The following is a 17,152-nucleotide window of genomic DNA, read 5'->3' as shown; positions in this document are numbered from 1 at the left end:
TTTTTTTTATTAACATAGAGAAGATGTATTTTATGGGAGGGGATTCAAATGCTGTCGGCATGTAATGTAACCCACATGTGCTATCAATGGGGAGCATAGAGGGGACTTCATACAATTCGACGAGGCCCATATGTTAGGGAGGATAGAGAGTGTAAGAGGGCACCCGTGTGTATACTCTTTTGCCATATTTTGTTTAACTCTCTTCCCACTTGACCTCCCCAACCCCCTCACAGGATTGTAACACCAACTAAGCTAGTAATTGTGTGCACTATTTCAAAAGCTTGATAGAAATTATAAATTGACATAACAAATCATACTCTTCTTCTCTTCGTGGAGTTGAAAATAAAAGGGAAAATTACACTGTCACCCCCTGAGGTTTGTACTAAATATAGAGTGACTCCCTGTATTTCTAAATTATATAGTTGCACCCCTTAAGTTCCCCCTCCGTTAGTTAGGTGTTACGGTGTTGGTTAAGTGTGCCCTCAAATAACTAATATACCCCTTTCAGGGTGTGAGCTTATCATTTTGCCCATAGGGCATCCCTAACTTCACACCCCCCCCCTTCCCCTATTACTCGAATCAGAAAGAGGGCTTAGGGTTCAAAGGAAGAGAATCGTTGTAGGCCTACCGTGAAGACCTACTCAACTTTGGTGCATAGCCTCTGTGAGCATGGTAGAGTTGATGAAACGTTTGAGCTTTTTGAGGGGATGGAGAGAGGGGTTGCTTTCCTGATACAATTCGTTCAATGTACTAATCTCAGGTTTGTGAAAGCAGGGGAGAGTAAGCGAAGGAATGGAGCTTCTGGAGAAAATGAAGTTTAAGGGCTGTTACCTGAATTCTGGATCACATCAAACTGCCTTGTATGTTTTATTTGATTCTAAGAAATTTGTTGAGGCTAAGCGTTTCATTGAAGTGATGGTTGATGACGGTCTGCTCCCAAGTTTTCTTTCTTACAAGGTGATTCAGGGCCTCTGTGAGGAGAACTTATTGGAAGATGTTGATTTGGTTCTAAGGCAGATGATACATCAGGGATTTATCCCGAAGAATGAGTTGTGGAGGAAGATCGTTGAGAGTATATTTTCTGGGAAGAACAAAGACATCTGCCTCTCTTACTGTCAAGTTATTTATGATTAGTTAAATCTGGAATGTTGCGTCCCTGATGTGATTTATTAGCCATGAATTAACGAAGGAGCCTCTCTGTGGTGATTAACAACTGAATTGTTTCCTAGGATGGGGAATTCGTTCGCAAATGGGAGTGAGTACATAAGCCTCCATGAAACTGCACAGGAATTTTGGTGTGAAGGTAGTTACTGCCATCTGGTCCTCTCTTGGGTGATTAACAATTGGATTTTTTCGTTAGTATCTCTACAACGATTCTCTTCCTTCGAACCCTAAACCCTCTTTCTGATTCGAGTAACAGGAATTTTTATCTCCTACAATTCTGACACCCTCCAATTCCCCTACAATCCCTCACATGGGAGTGAAATGACCACTTGCCCACTGCCTTGGGAAGCGTGTCCAAGCAGTGGGTTAGTGGTCATTTCACTCCCATGTGAGGGATTGTAGGGAATTGTAGGTGATAATGATCCGAGTAACAGGGGAAGGGGTGTGAAGTTAGGGATGCCCTATGGGCAAAATGGTAAGTTCACACCCTAAAAGGGGTATATTAGTCATTTGAGGGCAAACTTAACCAACACCATAACACCTAACTAATAGAGTGGGAACTCTCGGGGTGCGGCTGTATAATTTAGAAACACAGGGGCCGCTCTGAATTTAGTACAAACCTTAGGGGGTAGCAGCGTAATTTTCCTAAAATAAAACCAAATGTCTACAATACACAATTGACGTTCAAATAGATCAAGCACATTGTAGACTTATAGCTCCTTGCCTCTGTTCCATGTTTTTTTTTTTTTCTTTCAAATTAAGGGCTAAAAGTCGTAATTCACATAAAACCTCCCATAAAACGCATGTTGGTTTCAATTTGAATATTGCAAAAAGGGGGGTAAATTTTCTTCACCCATGGTCCTTGACTTCGGGGTTCGAATGATGTGCAGAGGGTATTAGGGAACAGTGGGGGTATTGTCAACCTCGTATAATAGGGGGTAGAGCATTTATGACCCTAGATGGATGTACTTTTCCTTTACCCACAACAAAGGAAAACTTTTTCCTTGTTGTAGACGCTGAATTTTGTCACCCCTAACAATGATGACAACATTATGTGGACAGATCCTTATGTCTCTCTCAAGGATTCAATCCGCTCATAAACTTTGACGATCCAAACCCAGGATATAGTAATAGGTACAACCCTTGCAGGTGGTGATCAAAATGATCAAGAACATACTGTTAGATTAAATCGATCCGAATAGGGACAAAATCCCAAAAGCCAGGATCTCCATAGGGCGTTCAAGAACACAATCAAATAAATAATAGAAAACAGGGATAGAACCACCAACCTTGTTTCGCATCCATAGTGATGATGATTGCAGCGAAAAATAAAGAACAAAGATCTAGGTGTTTCCCTTCTATTCCCAAAGTTACTGGCTTGATGAGAATATCGAATGTGCAAGGACGATGAACACTGAATATCTCCCTCTCTTTCAAGAATGCACTCCTCAATAGCAATTGAGAATAATAAGTTGTGTTGGGTAGAGGGGGGACCTAGCTCTCCTTATATAGTAATCCTTATAGGGTCTGACTCATCACAGTCCCAATAAGAATCTATCTGCCCACACTAAAGCCAGTCCACATAGAATTCCTAATATAACTCAATGGCCCCCTTAATTAGACCAATACCATAATTAGCCTGAGTTTCACCTTATTTAATATTAGTCCATAATAGGGAATATGGAATTATATTCCATATATAATTCTAACATTCTCCCACTTGGACTTATATTAAATCATTCATTTTTAAAGAGATTTAAAAACAGTTTTGACCAAAACAAATCATAGGCTAACAATTCTTTAAGAAAACTTTATGTGCACATTTTAAAAACAAATTGGTCTAGAGGTCGTATTAGAAAATCAAACCTATCCCATAGAGTTTTAGACACCGAATCATGGCGGTAACTGCATCTATGATCAAACGACACAGAGCCTTCCATGGTCACGAGAGCCCTCAACTCTACTAACATGGATGTAATGTGGTAGTGTGACAATGAGATAATACTTACATAGTGATTCCTTATGTATTATCCATTTGTCAGTCCAAAATTTCTCTTCTTTAAGTGGCACAGGCTCACTAGAGAAATAGTCTTTATAATTCCAACAAATCTGTATATCTCATCTTGAATAACTTGAGTTTTACTTTATGTGTTACAAGACATACCTTTAGGCTAATAACTTAATGCTCCAGCCTTGCTTAAGGTTAACACATTCCTTAAGTCTTTAAAAACAGATATATATATATATATATATATATATATATATATACATCATGTCAATAAATGATAAATGAAACACACATGTGTTCAAAAGAAACTTGCATATGATGACAAATGATATGTATAAGCCAAAGTTTACCACACGGTAAAAATTATAGATGAAAAGAAACTTTATTTTATAATGGACAAAAAACAACTCCCACTAACCAACTGCAACCCATAATGCACCTAGGCCCATGCTTATGACATGTCTTTCAAAACACAAAGACGAAGACCTTAGGTTTGGGGATTTATAACCATGTCATCTATACCAATATGCTCTACTACAATGTCACCTTTCTTTACTGTCTCCTTTACGGTCAAATACTTGATCTTCATGTGCTTAGACCCTCTAAGTCCTTTATTATTGTTTATAAATAACACAGGCACACAGCAGAGCTGTTATCACTATACATCTGGATGGGTCTATTCACAAAATCTAAAATGGTCAACTACTTTATGAGATTCCTAAATCAAATATCCTGAGTAGTGGCCCATGACATGTTACAAAACTTTATCTATATAGTCGAAGTGGTTACCAATGTCTATTTTGTACTGTTCCATGATACTGCCCTTCCTGCTATCAGGAAAACATAACCAAATGTGGACCTCCTATCATCCTCACAGTTAGTAAGGTCGGAATCTGTATGACCCACTAGCTTGAGTTCAGGATCGTGTCTTTATGTTGCATATAATCTTTTGTCCCCTTTAAGTACCTCAATACTTTCTTGGCAGCAACCCAGTGGCTAAGACCAGGATCTTACTGATATCTACCAAGAAGACCCGTCACAAAGGCGATATCCGGTCTGGTACAGACTTGAGCATACATGATACTACCTAGTGCGCTAGCATAAGGTACTTCATTATTTCATCCTTCTCAGCTTCATTTTTCGGGCAGTGTGTCGAGCTCAGTTTGTCACCCTTGAGAACAAAAACATTTTCAGGTTTGCAATGAACCTCTCCTGAATACGATCAACATAATCCCTCTGAGAAAAACTTAGTAAACGGCGAGAACAATCCTTATGGATCTCAATGCCAAGGACAAAAGAAACTTCACCAAGGTCCTTCATGTCAAATTCCCTAGATAATAGTTGCTTTCAGTTATGCAACATCCCTAGGTCACTGCTAGCAAGCAGAATGTCATCCACATAAAATATGAGAAAATAGAATTTGCTCCCACTGACCTTATGATATATACACTGATCCACTTTGTTTTCCATAAAATCGAATAAAGTCAAGACACTGTCGAACTTTAAATACCACTGCCTAGAAGCTTGCTTAAGACTGTAAATAAACTTCTTGAGTCTACACAAGATGGTCTAAATCATCCACCGTAAAACCCTCAGGTTTAATCAACAAGCTCCCAATCAACATTATGTTCCATCGATTTCACCTCATCTCTCATTACATCTAACCACAAATCTAACTGAAGACTAGAAACAACACCCGAATAAATAACTGGATCAACCACACAACCTATGTCGTAGTCATGTTCTCCCAGATAGACCTCATAGATAGATGGTATAGCTGAATTTCTCTCCCTGATGGATTTTCATAATGGTGCTACTACTATCTCACCCTGAATCTGAGGAATTTCAGCTAGAATTGCATTAATGATAGGATCCTCAACCGCATCCTGATTAAGAAGAATCTCATCAGGTGCTACATGAATGTCAGGGACCGTATCAATATCAGGCTCCTGAACTCCAGCAGGTGTAGCCAATGGCGTAGTATGCCCCACATCCGTTTGAATAGGTAGAAAAATAGGTACTGATGTACCAACCATGTGACTATCTTGAACAGTCTAAGAATATTCATTCTTTTCGGTCACATCAAATTCCAAAAACTTCGCTGTCTATGAATCCACAATCCTAGTGCCTCCGCAAGGATTATAAAATTTATACCCCTTCGAATGATCTGGGTAGCTAACAAAATAGTAACGAGTAGTCCAGGGATCCAACTTGTTCAAAGTTAGATAATATAGTTTTACTTCTGCAGGGCACCCCCAAACTCTAAGATGGTTTAAACTGGCTTTAGTAGCTACATGGTTAAGGAGATAAGGAGTAGTTTTCAAAACCTCTCCCATAAGAACTTAGGTGAATTTGTCTTACTAACCATACTCCTCACCAGTGCAATTATGCCTTTCGACGACACCATTTTGCTCAGGACTTCATGGCATAGTCAACTAACCAACTATCCCAGAGTCCTCTAGGTATTTGACAAACAGGCCCTTAAGCTGTCCAGCATCGCCATGTCTGCCATAATACTCACCCCCACGATCAGATTTAACAATTTTAATAATTTTTCCCAACTGTTTCTCAACTCCAGTCCTAAAAATCTTGACGTGTCAAGAGATTCAAAATTTTTTAATTAAGAATAGATAGCCATATTGGAAATAGTCGTCTGTAAAAGTGATGAAATAAAAATTTCTACACAATGAGGCTGAATAGGGACCAATTTTGTCTTACTAACCATACTCCTCACCAATGCAATTATGCCTTTCGGCGACACCATTTTGCTCAGGACTTCCTAGCATAGTCAAGTGACAAACTATCCCAGAGTGCTCTAGGTATTTGGCAAACATGCCCTTAAGCTATTCAGCATCGCCATGTCTACCATAATACTCACCCCCACGATCAGATTTAACAATTTTAATAACTTTTCCTAACTGTTTCTCAACTTCAGTCCTAAAAATCTTGACGTGTCAAGAGATTCAGACTTTTCTTTAATTAAGAATAGATAGCCATATTGGAAATAGTCGTCTGTAAAAGTGATGAAATAAAAATTTCTACACAATGAAGCTGAATAGGGACCACTAATGTTAGTATGAATGACCTCTAACAAGTCAGAATTACGGATTGTAGTCATCTTCTTTATCTTGGTCATCTTTCTCTTACAACAGTCTACACAAGTTTCTAGATCACTTTCGAGAGTAGGTAGGATGTTAGACTTTATTAGCCTTTCCACTCTTGTCTTAGAAACATGATCTAGCATCTTATGCCACAATGTGAAAGACCGTTCTTTAAGTAAGGGTCTTTTGAAAATAACGTTTTCAACATTATAGGAGGCATAAATATCATTGGGGAATAAATACAGTCTGTACAATCCATTGGACATAATGTAGGAACCAACTTTACTTGAAACAAATTCATCATACGATTCTTTATTTAAAAAATGGTAACTATTAATGTCCAACACTGAAACCGAAATTAAATTTCGCTTGAAGGACAATATATAGAAAATGTTCTTTAAAGTCAAATTAAAATTAGAAACTAGTAATAAAATGATATCTCCCACGAACTTTACGTCAACATATCCATCGTTTCTTATGACAAGCCTTGATTCATCCTGATTTGGCCTCTTCCGATTTATGAATCCCTGTATGGTAAAAGCAACATAATTAGTTGCCTCGCCATCTAGCCTCTAAGAACTGGATGAGATTTCTGATAGATTAGATTCACAAACAAAAGCCAAAGAATCAATACCTGATGGCTTGAGTTTTGATAACCAAGTCTTGTATTTGTTGCAGTCCTTCTTTATGTGACCCTTCTTCTTGCAAAAGAAGTAGCGATCACTCTCTTTCTTGGGTCCCAAATTGTTAATCCGATCGCATTCTTTATTGGCAGACTTATGAGTATGGTTTTTAGACTTTTCGCTCTCATAGGATTTGGAAGTAACAAAGGTAGTATGGGATTTATCTTTCTTTAGTTTCTCTTCCTCAGATACAATCCTAGAAATAAGGTCATTAATACTCCAGACACCATCCTGGGAAAAGTAGTTGGTTTTGATGATTTTCAACTCAGAAGGTAGGGTATCAAGAACTTGATGAACAATCAAGGCATCAGGAAGAGCAATATTCAATGCTTTGATTTTGGTTTGATAGTCAACCATCTAAACAATATAATCCCTAACATCCCCAGAACCTTGATATTCCATATTAAATAGCCCTTGCAGAAGTCTCCCAATCTCAGCATTCGATGAAACTTGATATCTCTTGAAAATTGCATCCAGCAACTCCCTGGCAGTACATTTATCAGGCAGACCACTCTTTAGGTGTTTCGATATTGACCTCTTTATAGACAGTACAGCTAAGCGATTACTCTTTTTCTATGCAAAATGCACAGATTTTTCATCATCAGTACTATCATCTATTAGGTCCATTGGTTTATTTATAACAAGGGACGTATGCACATTCGCCATCTCCATGGCAAACATAATGTTCTCTTTCCACTTCTTAAAATTTGACCCAGTTAGAATCTCAATAGTGACCATCATATTGTTGACATAAAAAGTGACTGAAAATTTAAACAATGAACAGTACAATAATCAGCATGATGCAAGTATAGCTTGAAACCTTATAAGCTAATGAGAATTTTACACACATCATTGTGAAAACACCTTTGGGCTGAATTCCCAGCATGCAATTGTAAAAATCCCTACATACCAGTGGCCATGGGAATACAACTTAACTTTTAAAATCTACCACCTATGGGTGTGCAGAATTTTAGGGTTAGCATATTCACATGCATACTGTATATGTACCCCTTCAAGTACCAATACATGACCACCACCTTTGGGTGTATGACCACACATCAGAGTTGAAGGACATCCCACAACTGTATGAGATCGGTGTTTCATAAATCCAACAAGGAAGGTCGCTTTGGCGGCTGCATCCTGTCGAACCCATGGAACCCTCTCTTGGGATTATCCAAAATTACTTACATCCTTAAACAATTTGTGTTATTTTATGATTTCTGACAAGGGGCTTAAATGTCTTAAAACTAACACAAAAAGCTAACAATTCTATCCATCAAGGTAGGTATTCCAGCAAGTCAGAAAATTAGTTCGGTTCCTAATGGAACGAACCGATAAATTCCAGAAAAGGGCATGCATCAAAAGAATACAAAAAATATTTAAAATATGCATGTCTGATAAAAAATATTTAAAATACCACTGTGTAGAGCACAGAAAAATAGAGCCAACGTAAAAAATGGGATCCCAAATGGAGTCTCGTGGCCCCCAAAAAAGTCGATCAAAGTTTTAAGCCAAAACTGGTTGACTGTATTAGTTTGACCGATCCGTATGGTCAAACCAGTTCAGCCAAACAAACCAATTCCGGGTCAAACCCGGTCCAACCAACCCGGTTTAAAACCAGTCTAGCCGGGTAGGGTTCTCAGGTTGAAAAATGGGTCGACCCGACTAGGCCGGCGCACATTAGCACAACCCTAAAGTTGTTGAAGGCGCACAATAGCAAACCCCCAAAAATTCCTTTTTTTAAAAAAAAAAAAAAAATAAACCTGACGGCGAGGGAAATCACCCGCCGCTGTCGACGGCGCGTGAGGGCGCGTCCGACGGTGATCCACCCATCAAAATTTTTAAAATTCCGAGCTCTACGTACCCATGTGGTCAGATTCGGTTTTCGCCGGAGAAAAATTCTGGCAGTAAGCCGTGTCTGTATGGATTTTTCCAAAATTTGAAAAAACCCTAAAAAATTTCGATTCCCTTAGCAATATCTATTATTTTGAATCCATATAGGTTCAAAAACAGATCCATGGAGGCTCCAATACCACATGTTAGATTAAATCGATCCGAATAGGGATAAAATCCCAAAAGCCAGGATCTTGATAGGACGTTCAAGAACACAATCAAACAAATAATAGAAAATAGGGATAGAACCATCAACCTCGTTTTGCATCCATAGTGATGATGATTACAACGAAAAATAAAGAACAAAAATCTAGGTGCTTCCCCTCTGTTCCCAAAGTAACTGGCTTGATGAGAATACCGAATGCGCATGGACGATGAACACTAAATATCTCCCTCTCTTTCAAGAATGCACTCCTCAATAGCAATTGAGAATAATAAGTTGTGTTGGGTAGAGGGGGGACCTAGCTCTCCTTATATAGTAATCCCTATAGGGTCTGACTCATCACAGTCCCAATAGGAATCTATCTTCCCACACTAAAGCTAGTCCACATAGAATTCCTAATATAACTCAATGACCCCCTTAATTAGACCAATACCATAATTAGCCTGAGTTTCACTTTATTTAATATTAGTCCATAATAGGGAATATGGAATTACATTCCATATATAATTCTAACACATACTACCCAACTAACCAAATTGTCAGTCCCAATAGTACCACAACAAAGTCTATCAAGGGAGTTGGGATCCAGTTATAATCCCAAACTCAAAGTTGAAATGGTATTATGAAAACACTTCTAGTGACATCTACTTACATAAGGGAGAGCTACTTAAAGTTATTACAATTTACAACCATTTAATTACAGTCATCCATATTTACTATACATACACAAAATATCAAATGCCAAAAAGTGTGTTTAGAAGTGTGCTCAGGTCCTATCTGTGCTGGGCATGTAGTCAACTCAATGACAATGGACGTCATCTGAGAAAAATAAAGTAGATGATAGAATGAGTAAGCGATCGAGTGGGGTGAACATAATCATACCATAAAGCAAGACTATATGCATGATAAGATGATAAATAGTTTAAATGATGGAATAAATCTCCAAATACAAGCATGACATCTCAAAGTTTATAAGTAAATATTCAATGGTCCATTTAAAAACTTAAGTTTAAATCAATAATTGATTTGCCAATGTGTATCAAGAGTGGGAACATGCCGTGATCAACAGCCACCGTTTACACCATTTGTGCAGTCTCAGTCACTGGAGCACCGGGCACTCCAGAAGTCCAGATGGCACCATTAGGCATTCCCATGGGCAGCGGGGTCATCTTGGTAGCTGGTAGGCACACTAGGGCATCATGGCTAGCATCACCAAGGTCCCTCACATCCCAGATGTGCATCGTATTATCTTGATTTGAAGCACCAAGCAATACTCGTGATCAATAAGTTGATATGACAAGAACATAATATTCCTGCAAGCACTTATCCCCCTACTAGCAAGGGGGTGACAGTCAATTGAGTTACCATTTGTACCCCTTTTCTACTTTTCCTTTCAGTCCATACATCATATATCCCTACATTTCATTCCATTCAATTACATAATCATTTCATTTGATTTCATACATTTCATACATAAAAACTATGCAATACTTTCACAGCATGAGCATATGCACAATTATTTTCATGGTCATCACATCCCATTTAATTTCATAAAGTTTTTCATGCATTAATAACATCAAGTGTACATACAGCATTAAGACAATGCAGCTAAATCAAAATAGTAGTTATGAAATGTTCTACTCACCTCGACATTGCTTAAAACAACTGACTTGTCGACGTCAACACCTATCGATTCTCCCTATATACAAACATATAGCCAACCTTTGTACCTTTCCTACTATGATCCCTCATCAATAAAATACTCACTCCCCCTTAAAACTTTCACCCTATATATAGACTCGTCAAAATTCTATCGGTACATAAACCAATAGAAACCCAGAAAAATCTAGGATTTCACCCACTTAAACATATTATGAGATCACCAAAATTTACAAGTAGATACCTTATCCATTAATTAAGATTTCTGTGAGGACAAATGACATGGTGGGGATCCCCATGTGTCCTCCACCTCATCCCTCTTTGGAGGAAAAGGAGAGAGGTGAATTAAATGTTGGGAGTCACCACCTAAAGGAGGGTCTAGGACCCAAAGTATAAATGTAATGACTCTTATGCAATGCCCTTTTAGGGACTGATCGGTCCATTGGTTTGGGAAAAAGTTAAGTTACCATCTGCAAAAAGTATTAGGCACCCTAGTCCGCCCGGACTTGCCAGTCTTTCTATTACTTAGCTAGGTAGGATTATAACATGTTTTTGAGTAAGGAATATAAAGTACAAGAAAGGGTAAAAGTGAAGGTAAAAGTACAAGTGTGAGTTTTTAGAGATATATATGGAAGTTTGGCTATAAGACAATGGTTAGTATACGTGATGGAAATAAATAATATACAAAGTAGGAATGAACGTCGTATGAAGAACTGAACCCTAAATATGCAAATCCTAAATTAAGATTCATGGATGGATGGTAAATCAAAGGGAGACCTTAAGAATGCAAAGATGCCAATGAAAACATGGCTAAAACATGATAATATGGATTTGAAGCATGGAGCAAAATCGAATCTTGGATGTACTGACAAAACATTTATTCTAGCTGTGAAAACCATAAAAAATAGAAAAAAAATATGCAAATGAACAAATGATGCTTGGAGACATGAGGATATACTAATGACACATTATAGAGATGCAAAAAAAGACCTAGATCTAAATGAGAGAAAACACAGATGGAGGTTAAAGAGAATATCTAAAGCACATGCATGAACGCAAGAAGCTATAATAATATCTGACATGAAGATGAAAACAACTGTCCATAGATGATCACCAAATCATAATATTAGGAGAAATCTCAACGTATGCAAATCATCATGAGGATAATGAAGAGGTCATATATGAACGTGTTAGCCACATAAGAACTAATGAAGCATGAAGATCATGGTCTAAAGGCATAAGTAAACACACTAGGATTCGTAAAAATAATATGACATATATACAAGTAAAGGGGAGTCTTAGACTACAAGGGATGGGGATTATAAGTTAAAATAAATTAAAAGGAAGAGAAGAGGCATAAAAGGAAGGACAATAAGTGTGTGTGTGTGTGTGTATGCATGTGATCACCATCTAAAAAGATGAGATCACACACACCTCCTTAAAGATGCAAAACAAAGCGAAAAAGAAGGCGATAAAATTGACAAAAAGCGAGTAAAAGAGATGTTGCATAGTTATAAGTATTTATACTTTAAGGAGGGTGGAGGCTTCCTTTTATGACACAGGAGATTGGTACGTAGAGATAATATCGCCGATAGTTATAGGTTTTCTTGTCTCTCTTCGGACAACACTTCATTGTTAAGCATCAAAATCACCAAGTATGATGAATCTAAGCTATGAACTTGAAACTTGAAATTTGAAGATCAAATAATAAACTCAAGAGGCAAAGGTCGTTGAGTAAGGGACTAAGGACCAAAGAAGGACCAAAGACCAATTGAGTAGCTGGGGGACCCTCCTAAACGTGAGAGGGGGTGTATCTATAGTTGTAGAGGGGTGTGTGCACTCCCAAATTTGTGCTAGGATGTTGGTTTTAATCCCGATCATTAGTGAGGCATCAGAATGGGTGTCTTTGCATAGATGTTAGGTGTTTGATCAAAGTTATGGCCAATGGGGGTTATGGGTGATGAACCCAAATTCACACCAACCAATCAGAGATTTCCACGTGTTGCGGCCCAGAAAAGTGGGCCAAGATAGAGCCAGTGAAGGACCAACCGCAGGCGGTGACCACCAACACCCACGGGTGCGAACCCCCTTGGGGGCGTGGACCTCCCTGGGCGCCAACCCCCCTTGGGGCATGGACCTCCCTTGGGGCGCCAACCCCCTTGGGCAACAACTCCTTCGAGCGCGAATCGACATGGATAAAGACTTCGGGCATTGACTAGGGACCCTGGGCGCGGACTCGGACCCCCTCGGGCATATCATCCCCAGGTACAGTCTCCCTTTAGCACGACAGCAACCGCCACCATCAACAAGACATCAATAAGACAGACCGCATCACAAAGGACTCTAGGCCACCGCCTATCAAGTCACGTAGTCTGAATGGACTCATATACTACGAACCTCATCTACCACGTAGATAGGTCTATCCATCAAAGATACCAAGTCTATCAAGGACACTACGTCTTACAGGAAGACAACCAGTCAAGGAGGAGCCCTGCTACTCAGGGACTCTATCACCTACGACGGACACTCTACATCAACTGGGACTCTCCACACCGCCATGCTGTACTATAAAAGGAAAGGTACTCAGCCCCATCAGGGGACATCTTAACTCATCTTGAATACTACTATTCATCTATTTTCTCAGAGAGATCTAACTTAGACATCGGAGAGTCCTAAGTTGGAACCACACTGGTTCTCCTTTGTCACCCAGGGTCTTTTACAGATTACGACACTCGAAGTACCACTGACCGATTGCTTGACGCAACAGATTGGTGTCATCTGTGGGAACGACGCTAGCCATCATATCTACTAGCTTGTTTCCATACCTGTTCAACCATGGCACCATGAGGCAAGAAGACTGCTCCCTCCACCAACAACGCCCCGAGGGAGGGGAATAGCTCACCTCCTCCAGAGAGCTCATGTCGTAGAGTCAATAACCAAGACCAAGTCTCTCTGGAGAGGGAGATCCCAGACGAGGATCAAATTACGGTAGTCGAACCCAACAACGAAGTAGTGGTGGAGGTGGTACCTGACCCCAATGCCCCAGCAACTATGGGTCAGATCAATGACCTACAGCGACAGATCCTTGAGGATCAACAACTCTTCTGCGACTACCCGAGGTAGCGTGCAACATCACACCATCACAGGATGGACCCTCGAAGGGAACAGAGCCCCAGGAGGTCCCCTCCTAGGGGTGACAAATCAGAGAGGCACACCAGGCAGCGGGGAGAGCCTTCCCAACCTAGGGGAGATCGGCGGATCCTCCAGCACAATCGAATCAGGGGAGAACACCATCACACCGATCCGTGGTACCTAACCCTGAAGGGTCCATTCGGAGGTTGGTATTTGATGGTTGACTAGGAGGAAGCTATGTACTAAAGCAAAGTCGGACTTACCATGAAGCAAGCCCCTCATGGTCAAGATAAGATTCGTCATGACGTGACCCCTCACCATCTCTCCAATAGTCGAGACGGGAAGGGACTTCCAGGAGAGGACGCGAATGAGCTCGCAGTGAACGATCGATTAGACATGAAGGACAAACACGGGATGAAGAGCTAGACAAGAGACTCCGAGAGTTGGATGAGAAGCTGGAAGGGTTAAAGAAGCAGACTAAGGGTGAGACACACTCAATCCCTAGACAACACCCCTTCTCAGAAGGGATCATGTCAGCCTCACTCCAATCCAGGTTCAGGCTACCCACCTTTGAACTCCACAGTGGTACCACCGACCCTAATGACCACATCAACTATTTTAATGGCATGATGACACTATATGGTGGATCGAACGTGGTATCCTGTCGAGCATTCCCTACATCCCTCAAGGTTGCGATGACCTCATGGTTCTCCAGACTATGACGGAGGTCGATAGGTTCGTTCGTAGAGCTGTGCGAGTAATTATTTCCCGCTTCCAGAGCAGCATTAAGCAAAAGAAGACCATGGTCAATCTACTGAACGTGATACAAAACCCTGAGGAGTCCCTCAAGGAGTATGTCAGCAGGTTCACCAAAGAGTCCTTAGAAGTCAGAGACCTAGACGACCAGACCCAGCATGCTGCCTTAGCTGGGGGCATCCGAGACATGGAATTGATCAAGGACCTGGCGCGTCGTGAGACCAGGACTATGAAGGAGCTCCCGGAGCGATGCAATGAGTTAGCCAACATGGCCGAGATAGTATAAGCTCGGAAGAAGGTAATTGAAGCCAAGCCACAAGACAATAAGAGGTCAGCACTAGATGACCGTAAAGATAATAAGAGGTCGAGAATCAAGTGTTGACAGGAGAAGGGCGATCTCCCATCAAGAAGAAGTAGCCACCACCCAGAAAGGAGTGAGAGAGCAGGTAGCCCAGTGTTCACACCGCTGAACACCACCAAGTCCCAAATCCTTATGCAGATCCAGGATCGTGACCTAAACCGATGGCCATACCCATGCTAGCAGGACTTGAGAAGCATAATCCTAACAAGTACTGTCTCTTCCACAAGGACTATGGGCATGACACAGAAGACTGCTACCAACTGAAGAGGGAGATAGAAGGCCTTGTGAGAGCAGGGAGTCTGAACAAGTATGTGAAGGGGAGACGTGATGGCCGTTCAGGCCAAGGAGATCGAGGACATGACCGAGAAAGAGAACCAAGGAGGGGAGAAAGAAGGGCAGACCAAGATAGGGAGAGAGACCACACTGATGAAAGAAGAGATGTAGTAGAGCCCAGCGGCACTAAGGGAGCCCCCATCCTCACCATATTTGGAGGACCAGGGCAAGAATCAACCAGGAAGGCTAAAGCCCATACTAGGTTCGTAGGAGTAGCAGAGAAGCCAAGCAAGATGGCAAAGATCGAGACGTTGATCTCCTTCTCGGATGATGACTTGGAAGGTGTGAGCTTTCCACATGGGGATGCCCTGGTAGTATAGGTGGAGATAGCCAATCGACCCATGCACAGGGTGCTGATAGATACAAGGGCGTCTGTGGATGTACTCTCGCTGGAAGCCTACCGTAAGTTCGAATTCGGAGACGATCAACTAAAGCCAGAGCCCACCTACCTCCATGGATTCTCAGGCGCCACCGCCTCCATCAGAGGCACCATAGAGCTGCTCGTCACCTTTGGAGAGCACCCTCGATAGGTGACCATCATGTAAACTTCATGGTCATCAGGTCTGTAGTGTCATTCAATGGCCTCCTAGGGCGACCTTCCCTGATGGCCCGTAGAGGTGTGGTATCTCCACTCCACCTGAAGATGAAGTTCCCCACTAACAACAGAGTGGGGGAAGTTCGAGGTGATTAGAAGAAGGCCAGAGACTGCTATGCCACCTTCGTGAAGAAGAACAACGGCAACACACAGGGTATGGCACTGTGCATAGAGAACCTAGTTAGTGACCAGAGAGATGAACTAACAGAAAAGAGAGGAAGACCGGTGGAGGACCTCATCCCCTGGCCACTCAGCAAAGACGACCCTTCCAAGGTCGTATAGGTTGGCTCATTATTGAGCGATGGATAGAAACAAAAGCTGGGGCACCTCCTCCAGACTAATATGGATGTCTTCGTATGGTCAACTGCAGACATGTCAGGCATACCCAGATCCATAACAGAGCACAGATTGCATGTAGACCCAACCAGGAAGCCCGTCCACCATAAGAGAAGAAATTTTGCCCTCGACCGACAGGCAGCCATCAAGGAAGAGGTCGAGAGGTTGAGCCGAGCAAGGTTCATTAGAGAAGAGAAGTTCCCTACCTGGCTCGCTAACGTGGTCATGGTACCTAAGCCTAATGGGAAGTGGAGAATGTGCGTCGACTACACTGACTTGAATAAGGCGTGCCCAAAAGATGAGTACCCACTACCCAGGATTGATCTGCTGATCGACGCCACAGTTGGACATGAGATGTTGAGTTTCATGGACACCTACTCCGGCTACAATCAGATCATCATGCATGAGGATGATGAGTCTTACACCGCCTTTCGAATGGATAAGGAGAACTACTGCTATCACGTCATGCTGTTTAGATTGAAGAATGCAGGGGCCACCTACCAGAGGATGGGCAACAAGATGTTCGAGGAACAGATTGGGCGCAATATGGAGATGTACGAGGATGATATGCTCGTGAAGAGCATCCAAACCCACCAACACCTGACCGACCTGGAAGAAGTGTTCGTCGTGCTGAAGAGGAACCAGATGAAGCTAAACCCTGCAAAGTGTGCCTTCGGGGTGACGTCAGGAAAATTCCTGGGGTTCATGGTCCCCGTGCGGGGAATAGAAGCCAACCCATCCAAGATCAAGGCCATCCAAGAGATGGCACCACCTCGGACAGTCAGAGAAATACAGAGATTGAATGGAAGGATCGTTGTCCTTTCAAGGTTCGTGTCACGGTCGGGAGACAAGTGTCTGCCATTCTTTAAGACGTTGAAGAACTTCCAAAATCCTAAAGACTTTGCATGGACAGAGGAGTGCCAAAAAGCATTTGAAGAGCTAAAGGTGTACCTTGACAATCCACCATT

Source organism: Telopea speciosissima, chromosome 2 (assembly GCF_018873765.1).
Source record: "Telopea speciosissima isolate NSW1024214 ecotype Mountain lineage chromosome 2, Tspe_v1, whole genome shotgun sequence".
NCBI lineage: Eukaryota > Viridiplantae > Streptophyta > Magnoliopsida > Proteales > Proteaceae > Telopea > Telopea speciosissima.
The sequence above is the reverse complement of the archived record's forward strand: the minus strand, read 5'-3'. Positions refer to the sequence as shown.